Below are 19,606 nucleotides of genomic sequence, written 5' to 3'. Positions count from 1 at the left end.
TTCTGTAGTGCATACGTGTGTCTGTGTGCATATCCCGTTAGCCAAATATAGAAGCCCATCTATACAAAACGTTTGGCGAAAATGGGAGTAGGTATATCTTCCAGCGCAGTACTATGCTATGTTATGTAGTGCGGTAAATTTTTCGATTTTACGAATAAATGGCAAGTTCCAATTGCCCGATATATCCTTCAGCGCCATATCCTGCTGGTTGCCATCAGAATATATACAAGGGGATATGAGTGCAATTGTGCATTCGTGCACAAATAAACTATAATCACCGTTTTCGTTTTGATCCTTTTGCAATGCGCAACAAACCACCACCACTAGCAGCAGCAGCACCATCACACCATTCAACACACAGTCTGTCTGGGTGTTGTGACCAACATCACGACAACGACAACCTACCGAGACCATGATCCAGCATCCCCAGAATCCAGCATCACCAATCAATTGAGTTATGGCAAAAGGATAATTCAGTTTTCACGCTCATCTACGTTTAAACCCAATTTCGAAAACTGGAATACTGGGAGTGTGGGTGCGAAATGGAGCGGCTAGAAGGTATGTGTGTGGCATTGTAGTCTTTGCCATGCCTAGTGTTGTTTCATTTAATGAGTTTTGCCATTACAATTTTTTGATCGGCATCGCATCGACGACCTAAAACGTTTTATTTGGCCTAGATTGGTTAGTTATTCAGTAAAACTAACACGGTAACTTAGGCTGGCGGGCGCCAATCGTGCTTTTGAACCAAAAAATATAACTATTTAAATCTGCAACAACTACCTAAATCTTATTGCCAGAAATATTAAAATAAATGCAAATATAGAGAGAAGGCTAATTCAATAAAATATCTACATGTTTGTTCTAATTTTAGCGGCAGTAATCAAGGGATATAGTTAGTAGGCTTAAATAAACTTTCAAAACTCTAATTTTACCTGGTTCTATTGATCCTATGAAATAAATTAGTAATTTGGAAGCTTATTTTACTCGTTTATAATAATGTGAGCAAAGGCAATAGATCACTGTTGCCAAATTATAAACTTTCAAAATTGAACAACAATAAAATGCACGTATCTACTTGCTCTTATGATAAAAGTATACAATATACGAGCATCTATTTTATAATAAATAAAACACGGTTTTTAATGGTTTTGATCACAAAACAAAGTATGCACTCTTATTTCTTGCATGAAAAGGAGTTTTAAGAAACAAAAATAAAAATTGTTAGAGCCGTTTTAAAAAAAAAATATTTTTGTAGACCTTCCTTTTTCTAACATTTTTCAAAAAAAAAAATGTTGGTATACCATTTAACACATAGAAACGAAATTTCTATATATTTCACTAACACTTTTTTAAAAAAATTGATTTTTCAAAAAAAAAAAATTGAAATATTTTTTTAAAAAACTCAAAAATGTGTTGTTTGAAAATTTTCTAAAATTTAAGTATATTACTATTATTTAAAAGCTTCTGTATGAAAATTTTCATTGAAAGTTAATATTCTAGTGGAGTAACTAAATCAAATTATTAGGGAACCCTGCCGAACAGCTCTTTTTTTTTACACGTCAATAATTATTAAAAATACTTTAAGGTCTATAGGTTAAAAATTGCCGATATTGGCGTATTGTTTTTTAAAATTAAAATTAAATTTTTTTAACAAAACCATTTTTTTGCTTAGATTTCATAAAATAAATTATACCAAAAGATTTTTTAGATAATTTAAGGAATAAAAATATATATGGGAGTAAAAGACAATCTTCCATAGTTTAAGCGATAAATGCAATCCACTAAATTTAATCACGAGTTTTTGAAAGAATGGTCCTTAATCCAGAATTTTGGAAAAAAAAACGTTATTAAACATTTTTAAATGACTTTTTTCAAACTTTTTCGTAGTAAAATATGAATTTATTTTAAAAATAAATAAATATATTACCATTTGAATTTTGAAGAGGAAAAAGTAAGTTTTGAAAAAAAAAAAATAATTGGATTTTTTTGCATTGAAATAATTGATTTTCTCAAAGACTTTGGCAAATTAAAACTATAAACTTTTGCTATTTAACTTTCAACAACAAGGGCTATTTAATTAAGAAAAAATAACTTTATATTTAAAAAAAATCAAAACGGCAACAGCGGCAATTTTTAATCTATAGACTTTTAAGTATTTTTAATTACAGACGTTTGAATAAAAAGATCATCAAAATCAGAGCTGTTCGGTTCCCTAATATTGCCATTTTTTTAGCTTTAGTAACTCCACTATTGTAAGAGATATTCAGAAACCAGAAAAAACGGTTCTGTGTGAGGTACCTAAATTTTTTTTTTATTTCAAAAAATTTAATGAAAATCGTTAAGAGCAGTTTTTGAAAAATAAATTACTTTTCTATTTGCGTTATATGGCAGGTACCGTTAGTTTTGGTCCTAAAAAAAATTTTATTAATTTATTGCTGACAAAAATTGAACTGACAAAAAATTGAACTGTTTCCAACATTAAATTTTTATCTTCCCATTAACACCGTTGATAGTAAAATAAAATAATTTGACGACATTGTTGGTAAAAAAAACAAAATACATTTTCACGTCACCACGACATCAATTTCAATATAAAGAAGATATATGTATACCGGCATATAGCTTTGTGCTTCCATTCTCCATATTGCTTTTACTAGAATTGTATAAAATTAAATAAGAAACACGAACTTTTTCGAATTATCTGAAAGCATAATTTCAATATTACTTGCAATGTATAACACCGCCTCACACACATTGAAGAAAAAGAAGAAAGATACTTCTCTGCCAACTCGTCTCAACCTTAATTTAATCAACCGAAAAGTAGGACAGGCTTAAAGTAAAAAAGAACTTACAAGCACACACAAAGATACTCCTCCTCATGCATCGATTCTGTACTTTCTTTCTTTTTAACTGATTTTTTTGGGGTAGAAAAAAAAAACCTACCCATTCAAGTGGAAAATTGTTGAGGTTGTTTGGGTTTACCCTTTCACTTGTTTCAGCTGTCTGATGATGGTAAATTTAAGGTTTTTTTTTTTTATTTTTTTTCGTCTTCAATTTTTAATGCCAGAGTTGGTGTAATTTTCTATAGCATTTTTATACATAAAAAAAAAAAGACAAGAAAAATAAGAACAAAATCATTGCTCAAAAAGGCATTGACTATAAAAATAAATTTTGTGACCTTGTTATTGGATATTTGTTTTTTTTTTTTTTTTTTTTCATATAAATCACATAAATAGGAAATGAAAAAATTGGTGGAAAAAAGGTGAAAGTACATATTGAACGTTTTTCCACGAAAAGAAATTTAAAAATTGGAAAAAGGGTGAAAGTATTAAAAAGAATTTCCAAGAATGAAACAAAATCATGGAAAATCACCGAAATTGATTTGTTTCAAAGCTGATTTATAGGAAATTTGGTATCCGTCTGCAAAGTTATCCGAAAGCTCTTGGGTAAATCAAATTTTTAAAAAATTCCAAGAAATTGATAGTGAAACATTTAAAAGAAATTTGATGATTTATATGACAGTTTAAACAATAGAAATGCATTAAAAAGTGCAAAAAAAAAAAAACGATAAATGTCATTTGTCAAAATTGTAATCTCTTATTTTTTTTTAGAAGTTTTCGAATAACACGACTTCATGGACTGATTCAAAGCTTTACATATTATTGAACTTTAATAGACAGAATCAACATGATTGGTTTTCTCGATATTTCCATCCTGGCGGCTGATTATCCCAAAAGCTACAAAATGTTCATATCGAACTATAAAAGAAAGAAAATTGAACAAGTTATGTGATTCAAATAGGTAATGGTTAAGTTGGAAAATAATTGTAAGTTTTCAAAACTATAAAGTTAGAGCTTTAAAATCCTCTTTTAAAAATTTAAGTACAACCATTTTTAAGAGAAATACAGTCACTTGAAAAATCACAAAAAATTTGGAATCTTTGTTTTGATTACTTAATTTTTTCCGCTAGTTTATTTAATTTTTCCGATTTTTTAATCATCAGCTAGACTATCAAATGAATAAAGTCAATATACAAGAAAATAGATATCTGACCATTGAAAAATTGGCCCTTAAAAAAAAATAATTTTTTTGGATGAAAAATTAAGTTCTTGAAAGTTAGGTAGGTACTTATGAATTTTCTTGAAATCGTGTTTTTATTTTTCGTTTTTCTTTTTAATTTTATGAAAAAAGGTATAAAAAACTTTAAAAAAACGGCTCCAATTTTTTTTAAATCTTTGTTGTAAGATCTTTGGTTCTTCTTTGGCTGTTAAATATTTATACAGACTTTCTTGTAATTTTATTAAATTTCTTATGTTATTAAATTTAAAATATTCTTTTATAAATCTTTACATAAAAGCTTTCATATTCTAAGCAACCTCTTCGTGGATTCAATAATCTATGTATTAAAATCCTTAGTCTTTTACTTAGAAAACACCCAACAACTGTTAATATACCTATTGAAAAGTTTGAAATTACCAAAGTAGTAATGGTTATTTGTATAAACTTCTTTTTATGTATAAATATGGGTGGCATATACTAATACTAATCGACAAATTTAATTTTCATAATTTTTTTTTTTTTCACAGCACTATACCTACCTACTTCATTACTCATGACATGACTCCGAAAAAGTATTAACAATGACCATATTATTTGATTTTACTATCGAAGAACAAAAAAAGTATTTTTTTTTAATATAATGTGATTGGAATAAAATTATGCGTGCTATATAATTTGACTCTCTTTTCTTTCACCGTTCGTGTGTTCCGTCATTAAAATGATTTAGAGTCAATAAATTCAACTTTACGATATACTTCCATTCAATTACAAAACAATTAATGGAAAACTTAAAAACAATATAAACGACATCATCAAGTCAAGCCAACAACCAACCAACGGCAACGGTCAATTTGAAACAATTAATTTTAAAAATTTAATTTTATTAAAAGGTCACCAGATTGTTATGGGAGGTATTTTTAATGATGTAACTTATCTGGAAGTTTATATACCTTTTAAGGAGAGACAGACCATAGTGTTGTCTATGATAGGAGGAACGTGATGCGGTTTAATGATAATGAAATATTGTTACATCAGAACAGATGGCAACAGTAGAAAATAGCCAGTGTAATGAACTTATACATTAAAAAGAGGAGCTTAGGTTAATGGACACCTGGTTATAGTTTTTAAGTATAATGGTATTAAGTATAATGGGTTTGCATGTTATGATGCAAAAAGATTGTAGGTAAACCTATGATAATGGGTATGAGATTGGGGAGGTCCCTACTTGTAGCCTGGAAACTAATAGTCGTAATTTAAATATTAAAAATAGAACAATTTATTGCATAATTTTAGGAGTGAATCATAATGTTGTCTTGTTTGTGTTAGTGAAATAAGCAGGAAAATGGTATCAGACGAAAAAGACAGTAAGAGGTTCATTAAATTCCGTCTAAATATTATTTATTTTTGAGGATAAAAGGTTTTTAAGACCTTAAGAACATCAAATCTTGAAAAATTAATACAAAATATTGCAATTATACATGTTTTTCCATTTATTTATTTTTTTTTTATTATTTTTTAAGAATATAAAGCATTTTCAGTAGACTTTTCAAAAGCTATTATAAATTGATAACTTAAAAAACAGGCAAACTAAGATTTCAAAACATTAAATGCGTTATTTGCAGCTGCTACAAATCGTGTATAAGCTGCAAAAGCAGATGTTAATACAGCATCCACAGCTACTGTAAATCCTGTTTGCTTTGCAGTTTCTCCATTTTCCAGACCATTTAAAGCAAAAAATAAAGCTATTTCTAGTGATTTAAATGCTGAAGAACAACCATCTTCAACTGCAGAAACTGCTCTTTCAAGATTGTCTTGAATTCCGTCATCTTCAACCATATTTCCAGCTATTATAATGCTTTGTATTGCATTAGCAGCTGCATGGGCAATATCATTTTTACCATCTTTGATAGCCTTTTCGATTAATTCTTCATATAAATCTTGACTATTTGCTACACAAGCTGATTTTAGGACCTCCTGTGGTTTTTGTATAGCTGCAGCAGTACCTTTTATAGCAGCAATAACTCCATTTTTAACTACATCGACTGCATTTCTGGAAGAACCTTGACCCATTGTTCTTTTAGTGGATTCAGCAAGATTTTTGACCAAATCTATCTCCGCTAAAGTCTCTGGACTGTTATTAGCAGCGTTAGTTTCTGAAGACAAATCCTCTGGGTTAGCTGTTCTAGATCTATCAATACCTCCGAATGCAATTTTTGCCGATATCAATAAATTGTTATAAAACACTGATCCTGTTGCTTCAATTGCCTCGGTGGAAGCTTTTAGACTTTGATTTTTCGCTGGTCCGCCATTTTCAATTCCAATTATTGCTAATTCTTTTAATTCATCCAGACCTGATTTGGCAGCTTGTCCAGCTAATATAACGTATTTTATACTCTCTTTAAGTGGCTGTGTGGTATAGCTGCCAGCACTTCTTGTTGCAGCTCCAAGCATTCGATAAGATGCTTCATCAGCAATTAAAACACCTTGTTTGGCAGCAATATTACCTGTTATAACTTTTTGTTTAGCAATTTCTGAATTAAATAATTCTCCAACTTCTTGATTTGCATTGTAAGCTTCATCTCCAGCGACTGCTATGCATTTAACAGAATTTATATATCCAATTCGAGATTGATTTATAGCAGTTTGCTCGTTGGAATTGCGAACTCTGCGATAAGCTGCATTTGCTTCGTTGTTTATTGTGTCGATTGTATCAAAGGCAGCTTTGTGTCTAATTCGGTAATCATTGTTGGAAATTCGACTTTCAAAATTTTCGACCATTTCTTGAATGGCTTGTTGACTTCCATTTGATAGTTCAGCAATTAGAAGAATAACAACAGAGATACTGACGAAAATAAAACTTTTTTTCAGTACCATTGTTTTTAACACCAGCGAATAAACTAAACTGTTTTTTAGTCTAATCAAGATTTTGTCTTTTATAGAGGCATTTTTTGTGGTATTCAAACTTTATCTTTAACCATATTTAATAACAGGAAAACATAGATCTGCTAATATTTAAACAGTTTATTTTTACGGAAGCCTTAATTACTCTGGTGTTTTATTTTAGTTTTTAAACTTTCTGAAACCTTCATTTCGTTTATCAATATTTACTCAAAATCTTATTTTTATGATGAAATATGATATTGATGTTAAATGAATAAGATAAAGTTATATTTCGGAACTACACGCAGTCGTTTCTGACGCATTTGTTTGACAACAACAAAGAAAAATAAGATTAAAATTAGTTAAAATTAGAGCCGTCACTGTTTTTTTTCCGTCAAAAGTTAAACATTTTTAACTTCATCAGCTGATGGAAGCTGCTGATTGCGCACAAAAGTTAAAATTGATTAATTCATCTGCTGACAAAAAAGTGGACGGATTTTCTTCAAATTTGGTACAGATGATTTTATAGAGTTCTGAAAGTTTCTTTTTTTTTTTGTTTTTTTTTTTTTATATCTCACTTAGATATATTATTTTCAAGTTTTTGCAATTTTTTCTAAAACGGCTCTTACGATTTTGATCAAACTTCGCACACAAAATATTTAATGCAATTGCAATATAACTACAGTTTTGGTTTTTCTCATTCAAGTTAAAAAATAACAAAAACAAATTTTTCGTTGAACAAAAATTTTTTCCACCATGTCGGCTTTTCCCGAATATCAACCAAATTTCTTTAAATATTTTAAGGCGACAGTTCTTAAGATTTACAAATTAAGACGTACATACATATGCAAAAATTCCAAAGGTTTCAAGCTAACTTTATTTATTGATAAATGAATTGTAGGCACCTAAAAAAAATGAAAACAAATTTTTTTGATACACTTTTATTCTAGCTTTAATTTAAAGAAAATCTCAAGTTTAAGTTTCCTATGCTTTTTAGAGCAGTGAATGAATGAGTCAGTTAAGGTTTTTGTGATTTTTGTAGGTCTATATTTCAGGAACTTTAGGAATTAAACTTTAGACTAGATCAGTAAACGAGTTTGAGGATTCTGACTTCTTTGGTATACAACTAAGAGTGGATTAGCAAATGAGATCTGTGTTTTTACCAGTAAATAAGGGTGTAGTGCAAACTTTCTAGAAAACTTGGCTGGGTGCTACCGTGGTCTTTGGTCAGGAGGCAACTATATCTGTAAAACAAGTTTCTTTATGAAAACTTGGCTTAACTTTTTTGTAATTAACGTAATTGGCATCTATCAATATGCTTTTGAGAATAAAAGATCAATCGAATTTTCAAATTCTGACCTTACCTATCCCGCTTATATGATATTATTTTTAAACGCCAATGGATATTAGAAGGGTTATTTTGTGGAATTTAAAGAAACCTGATAGAAAACAAACAATATACTAGAAAATAGAAAAGTTAATTTTTTACTTGCTCAATAGGGCAAGTATTGGTTTCGTGTCAAAAAAATAATTCGAGGTTTTAATCAAAACTAACATTACGATGATGGAGAAGTCCGAAAAAGTAGTTTTCGTCATGACGTCCGTCGGTCTGTGCGTCGGTGCGTCGGTGCGTCGTCAAAAAAAGCTGTACATGAAGCTGCAGGCTAAACGGGTGGACGGATTTTCTTGAAATTTGGTACAGATGATTTTTTCGTAATTTCCAAGGTTGGTTTTTTTTTGTTTTTTAATATCTCGCTTAGAACATATACCTCCCATACAAAATTTTCGAGTTATTGCAAATTTCTCGAAAACGGCTCTAACGATTTTGATTAAATTTAACACACGTAATGCTGTACGTAGTTCTAACATAACTGCGTTTTTAGTTTTTCTCAAAAAATGCGGATAGTGAAAATATGACACTAACTTTTTTTTTTAATTGCGGATGTCGGCTCTTCCCGTACATCGTTAATAAGTTGATTATAATTTTCTCGAAAACGGGTCTAACGATTTACTTAGACTAAATCTGACATATATAATGCTTTAAGTGATTTTATTATAGCTAATAGCGTAAGAAATACCATGCAAAAAATGTACATATTTTTGCATTTCTTATGAAAATAGTTAAAAAATCAAATTTGACTACCTAATTGAAAATATTTTTCTTAAAAAGCTTTGACATAAAAGCTACTTTTACCATAAGAGCAAGTACGTGCGGCTCCAGTCGTGCATTTTATTTTTTTCAAAAACAGCTCAAACGATTTTGATTAAAATTTTTGTGTGTAGTGTACACATAGTGGCTATTACCTATGTGGTGTACCTACATTACACTCAAAAAATTTTTGAAATTAAAAAAAAATATTTTTTGTACATTTATTAACGGTACCTATACCTGCTATACCTTAGAACGGTTTTTTTTATTTCTGAATATCTCGTGCAAGATAAACCCGATTTCAACGAAATTTTTTGACACGGGTTGATGCAAAATTTAAAAATTTCTTTTTTTTTTTTGTGGAAAAGAATTTTTTTTTGAAAAATGTAAGAAAATTTTTATAGGTACATAAAAAATTTATTTTAAAAAAACGGCTCTAACGATTTTCGAAATTTGTTTTCTAAAAATTCTTTTTTATACGTGAAATCAAAAGGCATACTTGGTTTTGTGTGAAAGATCATTTAAAATGGTGTTTTGTATTTGTACATTACAAAAACAGATTTTTTTTCACTATACTTATGAAATTCCTCAAAAATATCAAATTTTCCTAATTTTGTTTAATAAGAAGCTTTAACATTAGAGTAACTTTTACCATAAGTCGTGCATTTTATGTTCTTGATATTATGGTTTCAAATTATATTTGAAAAATTCAGCACAGTACTGTATGTTTTTTTTCACTCACTTTTATACGGATACGGAAAATTAATTCCAATCAATTTTTATACTTTATCACTAAGCAGACACTGGTTTTATCATTCAATAATGTTTTGTTTATTTGGAGACAGAAAAAGAAGCTTATAGCTTCATTTAAATTCAAAGTTGTACCTACGCCTTGGGCTGTCCCGACATGCAGACTGTTAGCCTGAGGTAGTACAACGAAAATGGCATTGACCTCCATATGATTCACCTGGTATTGATTGTTCAATTTAAGATTTATGACAATAGTTTATGGTTTATTTACAGAAGCGAAGTTATCGTCAAGTTCAGTTTTTTAAAATGTTTTTTTGTATGATAAAATTATTCTTGATTTTATTTATCACTTTCAAGTTTCAATGTTTTTTTTTGTATTTAGGTATATTAAAACCTTCTAAAGATGATATCCCATAGAAATTGTGTTTCTATATCAAGTTTTAAAAATATTAAATTCTAGGATCGATTTGCCTTAAATTGACCGCAAAATAATTATTTGATTACGAGCTTAGTTTGACATTCCCATATCATCATCATTATTATCTATACTTGATTATTTATAAAACAAAAGTAGTGTCATAAAGAGTATTGCAAATGCATACATAAATCTATATACTCTTAAACAACCCTTCAGATAATGACGGTAATTGTGGTTGACATCAAACACTCTTGGTGGTTGTTTTGGTGTTGCTAAACAAAATGCACACCAGTTTTTAATAGATTAAATAAATTTTATTTTAATTTCAATTATGGAATTTGGTTTTGAAAAAAAAAAACAAACAAGCTTTCAATTGCAAATAAATTTACGTAATGCATTGCAATGCAGTATTTAATCTTTTAAAGTGCAGCAAAGCATAACATTTTTTTTTTTTTGGCAGACAAAAATGCTAGTGATGACGGGGGTGAATTCAAAAATCAGTCTATTGTTTAGTTATGTCATTAAATTAATGACATGTTTGTGGTATTTGGTTTTGTATATAGATTAAAGGTATGTTTTTGTTTTAAAAGCCAATTTAATAGAAAATGATGAACCGTATTAACTTTTAAAGCTGATTGACAAAAGAAAACAAAAATTCTATACTGGATAATATTTTAAAGCGACTGAGTTTAACCTTGTCAATCAGGGCTACCTTCGTAGATTTTCAAAAAGAGGCCAAAAAGAGGATTTTTATAAAAAAAGAGGCCCTAACAAAAATATGTGAAAATAGAATAAGTTAGTACGCCAGTCACACGAAATACATCATTTGCACCTTTCCCGAACCGCAAAACAAACCTTTTAAAACAATTTCTTAAAATTAAAATTGTATGAACATAATAAGAATAATATAAAAACATTACTTTTGAATAATTTCTTCAAGAAACAACACAAAATTTATCAAAAATAACCTTATAAAAATCAAATTAGCGCTAAGCAACAGTAACGTTTATTTTTACTTGCGATATATGTAGGTACGTACTATACAGGGTGATTCAGGAGTAATGTGCCAAAAAGCTAGAGCGTGTAGGTTAGGTTGAGACAAGAAAAAAATTGTATGGGAGGGGGGATCTATTCCCCATCGTTTAGCGGGGAGGGGATATTTAAAAAAAAAAATTATTAAAAATCAACGGTTATACTTAGAATAACGTGCTTTACTGCCTTAAGGCCCTAACAGCAAGAATCCATGAGCGGCAAGCACCCCAGACATAGTAAAAAAAATTCTCAGGTAAGTTTTCAATTCAGGGAAAATCCAATACTGTGTCACTTTAGTTTATCCTTCTTTAAGTCTGAATGTTTAAAAAATAATCGACGAATGGTAAATGTTTCATAAATTAATTTATCAGCAAGTCCAGCCCATAAAAACAGAAAATAAAGATTTTTTTTTAGAAAAAAGTAGATTTGGTTTTTTGTTAATTTCTCGAAAATGACAAGATATTTTTGAATCTGGTTTTCTGTTTTTGTTTAAAAATAAATAAGAGCATCGAGTTTTAAAAATTTTTGAAAAAAGTTAGTTTGAAATTTTTTTTTTCAATTTTTCTTTCAAAATTTTGATTTTAAAAATTAATTTTTCAAAAACTGTACCATAAAATGGTTTTGTCTAAAATTTTTGTAAAAGGTTAGGGTTTTGGCTTTACAACAAGGTAAAGCACGTTATTCTAAGTATAACCGTTGATTTTTAATATTTTTTTTTCCAAAATAAGTCAATTTTTTTTTTAAATTGCCCCTCCCCGCTAAACGAGGGGGAATAGACACCCCCCCTCCCATACGATTTTTTTCTTGTCTCGACCTAACCTACACGCTCTAGCTTTTCGGCACATTACTCCTGAATCACCCTGTACCTATATCAAGTTATGCATTCGTACAAAAAAAAGTTGAGCCGTCAGTCTGTCCGTCTATCTGTCTGTCTGTAAACGAAGCTACAGCCTAAACGGATGGACCGATTGATGTTAAACTTGGTATGTAGCATTATTTGGCGACTCTCCAGAGAGGTTTTTGGAATTAATTTTTTTTTGACCAAAAATAATGGTACTTGTCATATACCGATTTTAGTAAAATTGAAATTGCTCCAAAACGGCTCCAACGATTTTGTTTAAAAAATTCAAATATAAGTTTAAAGACAAGGACTAACTTCTAATAAAAAAAATTTTGTTTGAAAATCATTATTAACGGTACCTGGCATAGAACCGCTTTTTTTTTTTCAAATCCGATTATCTCCGAAACTGCTTATTCGATTTCAACGAAACTTTTTGTGAAGAAGCATTTATATAATTTCAATATAAGCCCAAAATAAGTCAAGTTTTCGAAAACGGGACATTGATTTTTTTTGAAATTTTGTGTTTAGATGTTGATTAGTGATTTCTACAAAATGGCATACCAATTTTATTTTAAAACTCTTTTTCCAAAAAATTATTTATAAATTTTTTTTTTTAAAAACGGCTCTAACGATTTAAAAATTTTTTTTTTCTAAAAATGCATCTTAATATATCAATCAAAACTGCATACTTGTTTTGGAGGGCAATTTTATTTCAGATTTTATTTTATTTAAAAAAAAAAAGAAATTTAATTTTTTTTTTTTTGTACCTATATAGTAGGTACCTACATTTTCCAAATTTCTATATAAAAAGTCTTAAAAATGTAAGCAACTTTAACTCTAAGAGCAAGTTCGTGTGACCCAGTCGTGCATTTTATTTTTTTTTTTTACAATTGAGTCGTTATAAATGAAAATGTTATACATAATTATAAGTCATATTTTGCTTGATGGCAAACTGATACGAGAACATTTTCTATGAATTCCTCATTCTACTTTTTCAGTGATTGAATTCAAACTGATTTTGTTGCACTAAAAAATACAATATAAGTTCAAAATCTAAAATCTGACTAAGAAGTTAGGTACTCCAAAATATTGATATTGCATGATTTTGGAGAAGTCAGGTTTTAGGCTTTGAACTTATTTTTACTAAGGTAATTTTTGTTGGGTTATAATTTTATATAAAAAAAACAGTTAGAGAGCACTGCTGTACAACACGGAGAAAAATGAAGCATTTTAAAATAAGATGTTGGCCACTTTAAATAAGAATTTTCTAGTGGAAATGAAAAGATTTCTAATTAATTCTATGTGCATACGCAACCGAGAGTTGTGGGCAAGTTGCGGTTGGAGTTTATGATGCATACTTATTTTCAACAGTGAAATAGCTTGATGGTAAGGCACTCGCCTAGTGACCCAAAAGTTGTCGGATCAATCGCCAGTGGCTGCCATTTTATTCAATTTCTTAAATGTGAGAAAAGAAATTCGAACGAAAAATCTTGTTTTATTTTTGAATACCCTTGTAAAGCAGGTTCTATGAAAACCATAGGAGTGAATAAAAATAATTTTATTGTGATGAAAGAAGAAGAAGAAAGTTTTATTATTGTTTTCTATATTTTTACGTAGGCTACTGCTCAGCTCGACTAGTTACTTCAAATGCGTACCAAAAACGCTAAAAATTTTTTAAAAAATAGGTATATTAAAAACGTACGGGATTTTAATATATTTTTTTAAAAATTTTTTTATTTTGAAAAATTTTAATTAAATTTTAAGTAAAAAATATGACTTAGTAAATTTTTACATTTAGCAAATCAATATTGAATAAAATATTAAAAAGGTGATCAAAAGACTTAAGAACACAATATTTATACTTAGTTTCAAATTTTCAAGTATTTTGTATCGGCATTGACTTCAACAATGCCAATATTTCGCGGTTTTCAAAATGACTGACGCAATTTGAATTTAATAGTTACTCAAAATAAAACAGTCTTCAATGCTCTATCCAAACTTTAGCTGACTTAGCAAAAAAATGTACAACCACAAAAACAAGTGAAAATAAAATATTTTAATTCAAACATTAAAAAAACCACAAAAACATCTGACATCTCAAAACTTGACGTATTTCTAAGTTATGGGAAACAGAAGGTAAAAGATGCTCACCCAACCATCAAAAGGCGTACGTTCTCTCCAGACAGCGAACACATTTTCACTTAAAATAGAACAATATTTTTGTTTGCTTCTCATTTTTTTTGGATATGATATATTTTCGAAATCAATTTTTCTTCCAAAAAACGTTACCCGTTTTCTATCAAAAGAATCATTCTCATAAATCTTTTAAATGAGATATGTTTAATATTATATCATCATGGCCTTAAAAATTGTCTCTTCTTTGTAACACAAAAAAAAAAAACAATAAAATTCAAAAGATAAATATAGAAACAAAACCAAATAGGTTCCGAAAAAAAAAACAATAACGTAGGATTGGTGTCATGTTACCCATCATAAACCCGCAGAATATATTGTGAATTACTTCAAACCAAAAATACGATACCAAACGTGATGTTGTTAAAATTAATCGATTGCTTTATGATAAATGAGTTTAACAAAAAATCATGTTTCAAGACAAGACTGTAAATCAATGCGTCACACACGTGAAGGCCTTGGGATTATTATAAAGCTTCAATGCACGACAGATTTACGATGTCTACAGAGAGATAGCAGACAAATAAAGTACAATAACGTGTTAAGGGACTTATGGAATGTTTAACTTTCCTTTATCAAAATTTGGAGGAAACAAAATCGAAAAAATTCAAATCAAAAACAAAGTACCTAATCATTCCATTTGCATCTATTAAATTATTTTTCGAACTTTCGCCATTCACCATAATCTTTTCCTAACTCACTTTCCACACCAAATGAAACCAAATCAGAAAGATATCAGAGAGTGTTATAACTTTGAATTCAAAACTTAAACCAAAAAACTTTTATCCATCTCATATTTGATGGTTCCTCAAAAACTTTTACCCAGAATTTCATTTCGTTTCTCTATGGTTTTCAGTATAAAATATTTGGAGTCAGAGATGGAAACATGCGGCGGACTTGAATGAACATTGTCGACCCCCAAGGGAATGATAATAATAATAATTCCGAACAAAGAGCCAAACCCAGTGCAAAAGCACTCTCCAATTCATAAGCTCACCTTAGCAACACTTTGAATTGTTAATAAATTGCATTAGCAGTGTGAATTCAAAATTAAGCGGATTATGAACCCTTTAGTGGATTCATTCCCATTGCGGCAGGTACAAGATTACCATTAAATACGTGAGATAATTTTTCCTTCATTTTTTTTTTGTTTCTTTTTGCACATCAACTTTCCTTTGTTTCGTTATTAGAACATTTTTATTTTATTTTTTTTATGGAAAAGTCCTTCCTAAAGGACGACGAATGAGAAAAAAAATTCTATTAAAAATTGAAAACTATTTTAAGAGTCAAGAACGTGTGTTTCTCTCAGGCGAGTTAGAAAAGTCCTTGATAACCGGAACAGGAAAAAAAGTGATGGGGGAAAAATTAAAGGTGTTCATAGTTAGTTGCCGTTGTTCGTGCTAATTTGACCGATAAATTTATGTTCCTTCCATGCAGTCGTGTCATTTCTTTCTTCTGAATATGTTGAACGATTAAGGACTTTAGCATCATAGACGAGAAGTTAGTGGTGGATTCATGTGCGCTCTTTCAATATGTTATATGAGCTTTCGGGTAAACCTTTGCCGACTTAAAACAAATTTAAGAGGAGGGATATAAAATGGCATAAGGTAACAAGGTTGCCCATAAAAATGTTTTTTTTTGCAACAATTCCAAAAAGCAAACTAAGAAGGCAAAAGTAACGATGACAATGAAGGAGACGATATGAACGTGCCTGTTGGTTTTGGCTTTACAGTTTTTTTTTTTTTTTTTTTTTTGTGACTCATCATCATCGTCATCATTGTATATTCTCTTCTCTAACAGGCAAAAAAGGACTCAACGATAAAACTTTAACTTGGACCAAGATATTTTTCATTCCTATTTTCAGATAGATATGAGCTATGGGTTTCTATAAGTCAAGGATACACTGAGGAAAAAAAAGTTTAGTGAATAAAGGTTTTTTTTTGTTAGATTTCCTTAAAGTATTTGACAAGTATCTAAAAAAGGCAAAAAATATGTTTTGGAATAGTTAAAAAGAAAAAAAAAAACAATGGGCAGCGTACATTTAGGGAACGAGAATTTTGGAATTCATCATGAAAGTGATGATGTCAAAAAAATGCTAAAATAAAGACTTAATTTCTTAAAAATGTCTTTTACATGCCAAATTTTTGTCCTTACCTTTTTGCCAGTAGTTAGCCAAGAAAAATAAAAGCATATAGTAAGCTTTAAATCTGTAAAAAATAAAAAAGTGAAAAATTAATTAATTAATTCATTAATTAAATGAAAAAAAAAAAATGGGTTCAAAATTCCTCTTCTCAACTACCTAAAAAAAATCTTTTTGAAAAGCTAATACTTCGAAACCTCAAAAAGTTTGGTATTCATTATACCATCATATCAGAGAAATGCAGTTCGGCTTTGGGGAAAAACATTTCACTTACATCCGTTCCTCCCAAGTAATAATTTGCCTTGCATAAGGTCGATTTGGATTCATTAAGCTATAGTTTGTATAGGTTTAGTTTAAAGCTTGCTTACAGAAGTCAACCTTAGGAATTCCTTGTAAGTTTACGTTAAAGAAGTCTTTTTTAAGAAGAACATTTTTAACAGGACTTTCCTTGGATCTTATTAGCCCTTAAGGTCTTAAGTATAAAAATATAATAAGAGTTGTTGTTGGTGATTTATTACAGGGCAAATTCAAATTTGTATAGAAAATAGAAAACGTTGTTTTTCTCTAAAACAGCTATAACGATTTTGATTTAAAATTATTTTTTGTGCCGTTCTTTACGGAACTTTCCATCGAACCGTTTTCTTGATGTCTGACTTTCTCGTTTACGTTTAAGTAATAAATATTTAAAAATTTTACAAAAAATAATAATTTTTTTTAATGGACCATTGAATTTTGTTGAAACCTTGTTTTTTTTTGTCGATTTACATTTTATTTTATGGCATGTCATCAATTTTATTTTTTGAGACATTTTTGTAAAATTGTAAATAAAAAAAAAATAAAATAAAAAACTGCTGTAGCGATTTTCAAAATTTTATCATCCATTTATTTCGATTCTATAGATGATAGGGAAAAAGTGTGAGATCAAAAAATATTCACTTTAAATTTTTTTACAAAGTTCTCAAAATTCGTTTTTTTTTTTAAGTTTTAATATTATAATCAAACTTTAAAACTAAATAAAAGATAAAAAAATAAATGTATTTATTAGACCCCTCCGCATTACCTATTTTACACCTTTTAAAATGATTTTAAATTGTGTTAGTGCAGAGCAGGGTTGCAAAAATAACATGTATCGATTAAAAAAAATGCATTTGAAATTCAAAAAAATAAAATAATAAAAAAATTTGAATTAGACAAAAAAATATTTATTGCAACTGAAAAAAATTTGAACTAAAAAAAAAATATTTGTTGCAAGTGAAAAAAATTTGCATTAGAAAAAAAAAATATTTGCATTGAAAATAAAATTTATATTGCAAATAAAAATATTTTGCATTTAAAAAATTTTTATTGCAATTAAAAAAATTTCTACATTGAAAAAAAAAAAAATCAATGCAAAATGAGTGCATTAAATATTTTTTTTTTTATATTCGACAAATATAATTTTGACTACATGACCATACATCTGCTATGTACTATAACATGGAAACTTATGCATGGTCAAAAAGTCAAAATTGTAAGAAATTCGAAGAATATGTATTTAAAATAAAGTATTTAACCCTCTACTGCATACGAAGCCAAATATGGTTTTGTCTATTTGTATGCACTTTTCTCTTCTCTGTCACAAAAAATTTATAAAGATTCAATACAATCCTCTTCTTTGTGTTTCTGAGAACCCATAAGGATAGTTTTTTCGTGTGTCCGACACAAAATAAAGGTGTATTTTATGATCACAGGTGAGTCGATCAGTCGTGTGCATTGAAATCGAAAGTGTAAAATATATTCATACTTTAAGTGTTAATTACTGCATTTGTTTGGAAAGAAAAGTGGAATTAAAAATTTATTTTTGATCGATTGTCTTATTATGTACGCTATGAACCAATTTTTATTGAAAAAAAATGATTGGCCTGGTCTTGGGAGGGCAAAAAGTACGGAAGCCATATTTGGCTTCGTATGCATTAAGGGGTTTTAAATCTACACAATTTGTTAAATTTTGTTGTTGGGAAATTTTGTTCCTTTTCATTTTTTTTTGCTTGGAAGCTTCAGAAATGGAGCCCCTTCACTTTTAGAGACATTTTTTTTACGTTAACCCCATTTCCAGGGGCGTAACCACAAAAAATTTAGAGGGAGGGAGGCTTACTTATAATATTTTTCAATCATTTTATTACTTTTTAGTTTTTTTAAGATCTGGGAGTGGGTGAAAATGTTGGAGCAAGACTTACTTTGACAGTGGAAAGAATGTGAACCAGAAAAAAATATATATAACGGAAAAAACAAATTGCTGTTTTCGGTTCATGTTCTTAAAATGAGCAAAATTTGAATAAATTCTTAACCTTTTGTAATGCAATGTATTTATTTTACTTTATTTTGTTTTTAAATGATGAATATTTATCTTTTGATTTTTTTAATTTTATTCTTTACATAATCTGAATAAATAAAAGTAGTAAAATTTCTTACCCCTTAATGCATACGAAGCCAAATTTGGCTTATAAACAAATTTTTTAAACAAATTAATTTAAACAAATTTTTTAAATGTAAACCGTTTTGAAACAACCCAAAGAACCCATGTAAAGCATTTTTTAATTTTTTCGTCCGCTAATATTAATTCATGCAGTAGAGGGTTAACAAACTTGCATTGAATTTTTTTTTGTATTTGCAATTAAAATTTTATTTCAAATGTAAATATTTTTCAGTTGCAATAACATTTTTTTTAATGTAAAATATTTCTAATAATATTTTTTTATGTGCAAATATAAAATATATTTTTTTAATGCAAATATTTTTCAGTTGCAATAAAAATTTTTTGTTAATGCAAATTTTTTGCAGTTGCAATAAATATTTTTTTTAATGCATTTTTTTTTTTTATTTGCAATAAATAAATATTTTTTAACTTGCAATCGAAAACAAATGCATCAAACATTTTTTTTTAAACCCTTGTCCAGAAAAGGTGTCTAGGAAACAAATAATATTCAGCTTAAAATTTTATATTTCGAGTCTGTCGAAGTAGAAGCATGCAAAAACTGACATCTGGAAACTTACATGATGGCCTTCAAATATTTCTTTACTGTGTACTTTGTAATGCAAACAAAAACACGTACGTGAGTGTTGGTCTTGTCTGGGAAGAGAAAATATCTTTCGTTGACGAGGGCT

The 19,606-nt window shown here is 28.8% G+C and overlaps 1 protein-coding gene across 1 annotated transcript in view; it reads right to left on the bottom strand.

Moving 5' to 3' along the window:
* LOC129915572 (uncharacterized) overlaps positions 1–16,573 on the bottom strand; it is a 199,605-nt gene extending 183,032 nt beyond the window's left edge. The window contains exon 1 of the mRNA XM_055995180.1: positions 16,477–16,573. The gene's annotated coding sequence lies outside the window, so the exon portion shown is untranslated. The remainder of the gene's footprint in view (positions 1–16,476) is intronic.
* Between the last annotated feature and the right edge of the window lie 3,033 nt (positions 16,574–19,606).

Source organism: Episyrphus balteatus, chromosome 3, assembly GCF_945859705.1.
Source record: "Episyrphus balteatus chromosome 3, idEpiBalt1.1, whole genome shotgun sequence".
Taxonomy (NCBI): Eukaryota; Metazoa; Arthropoda; class Insecta; order Diptera; family Syrphidae; genus Episyrphus; species Episyrphus balteatus.
The sequence above is the reverse complement of the archived record's forward strand: the minus strand, read 5'-3'. Positions and strand labels throughout refer to the sequence as shown.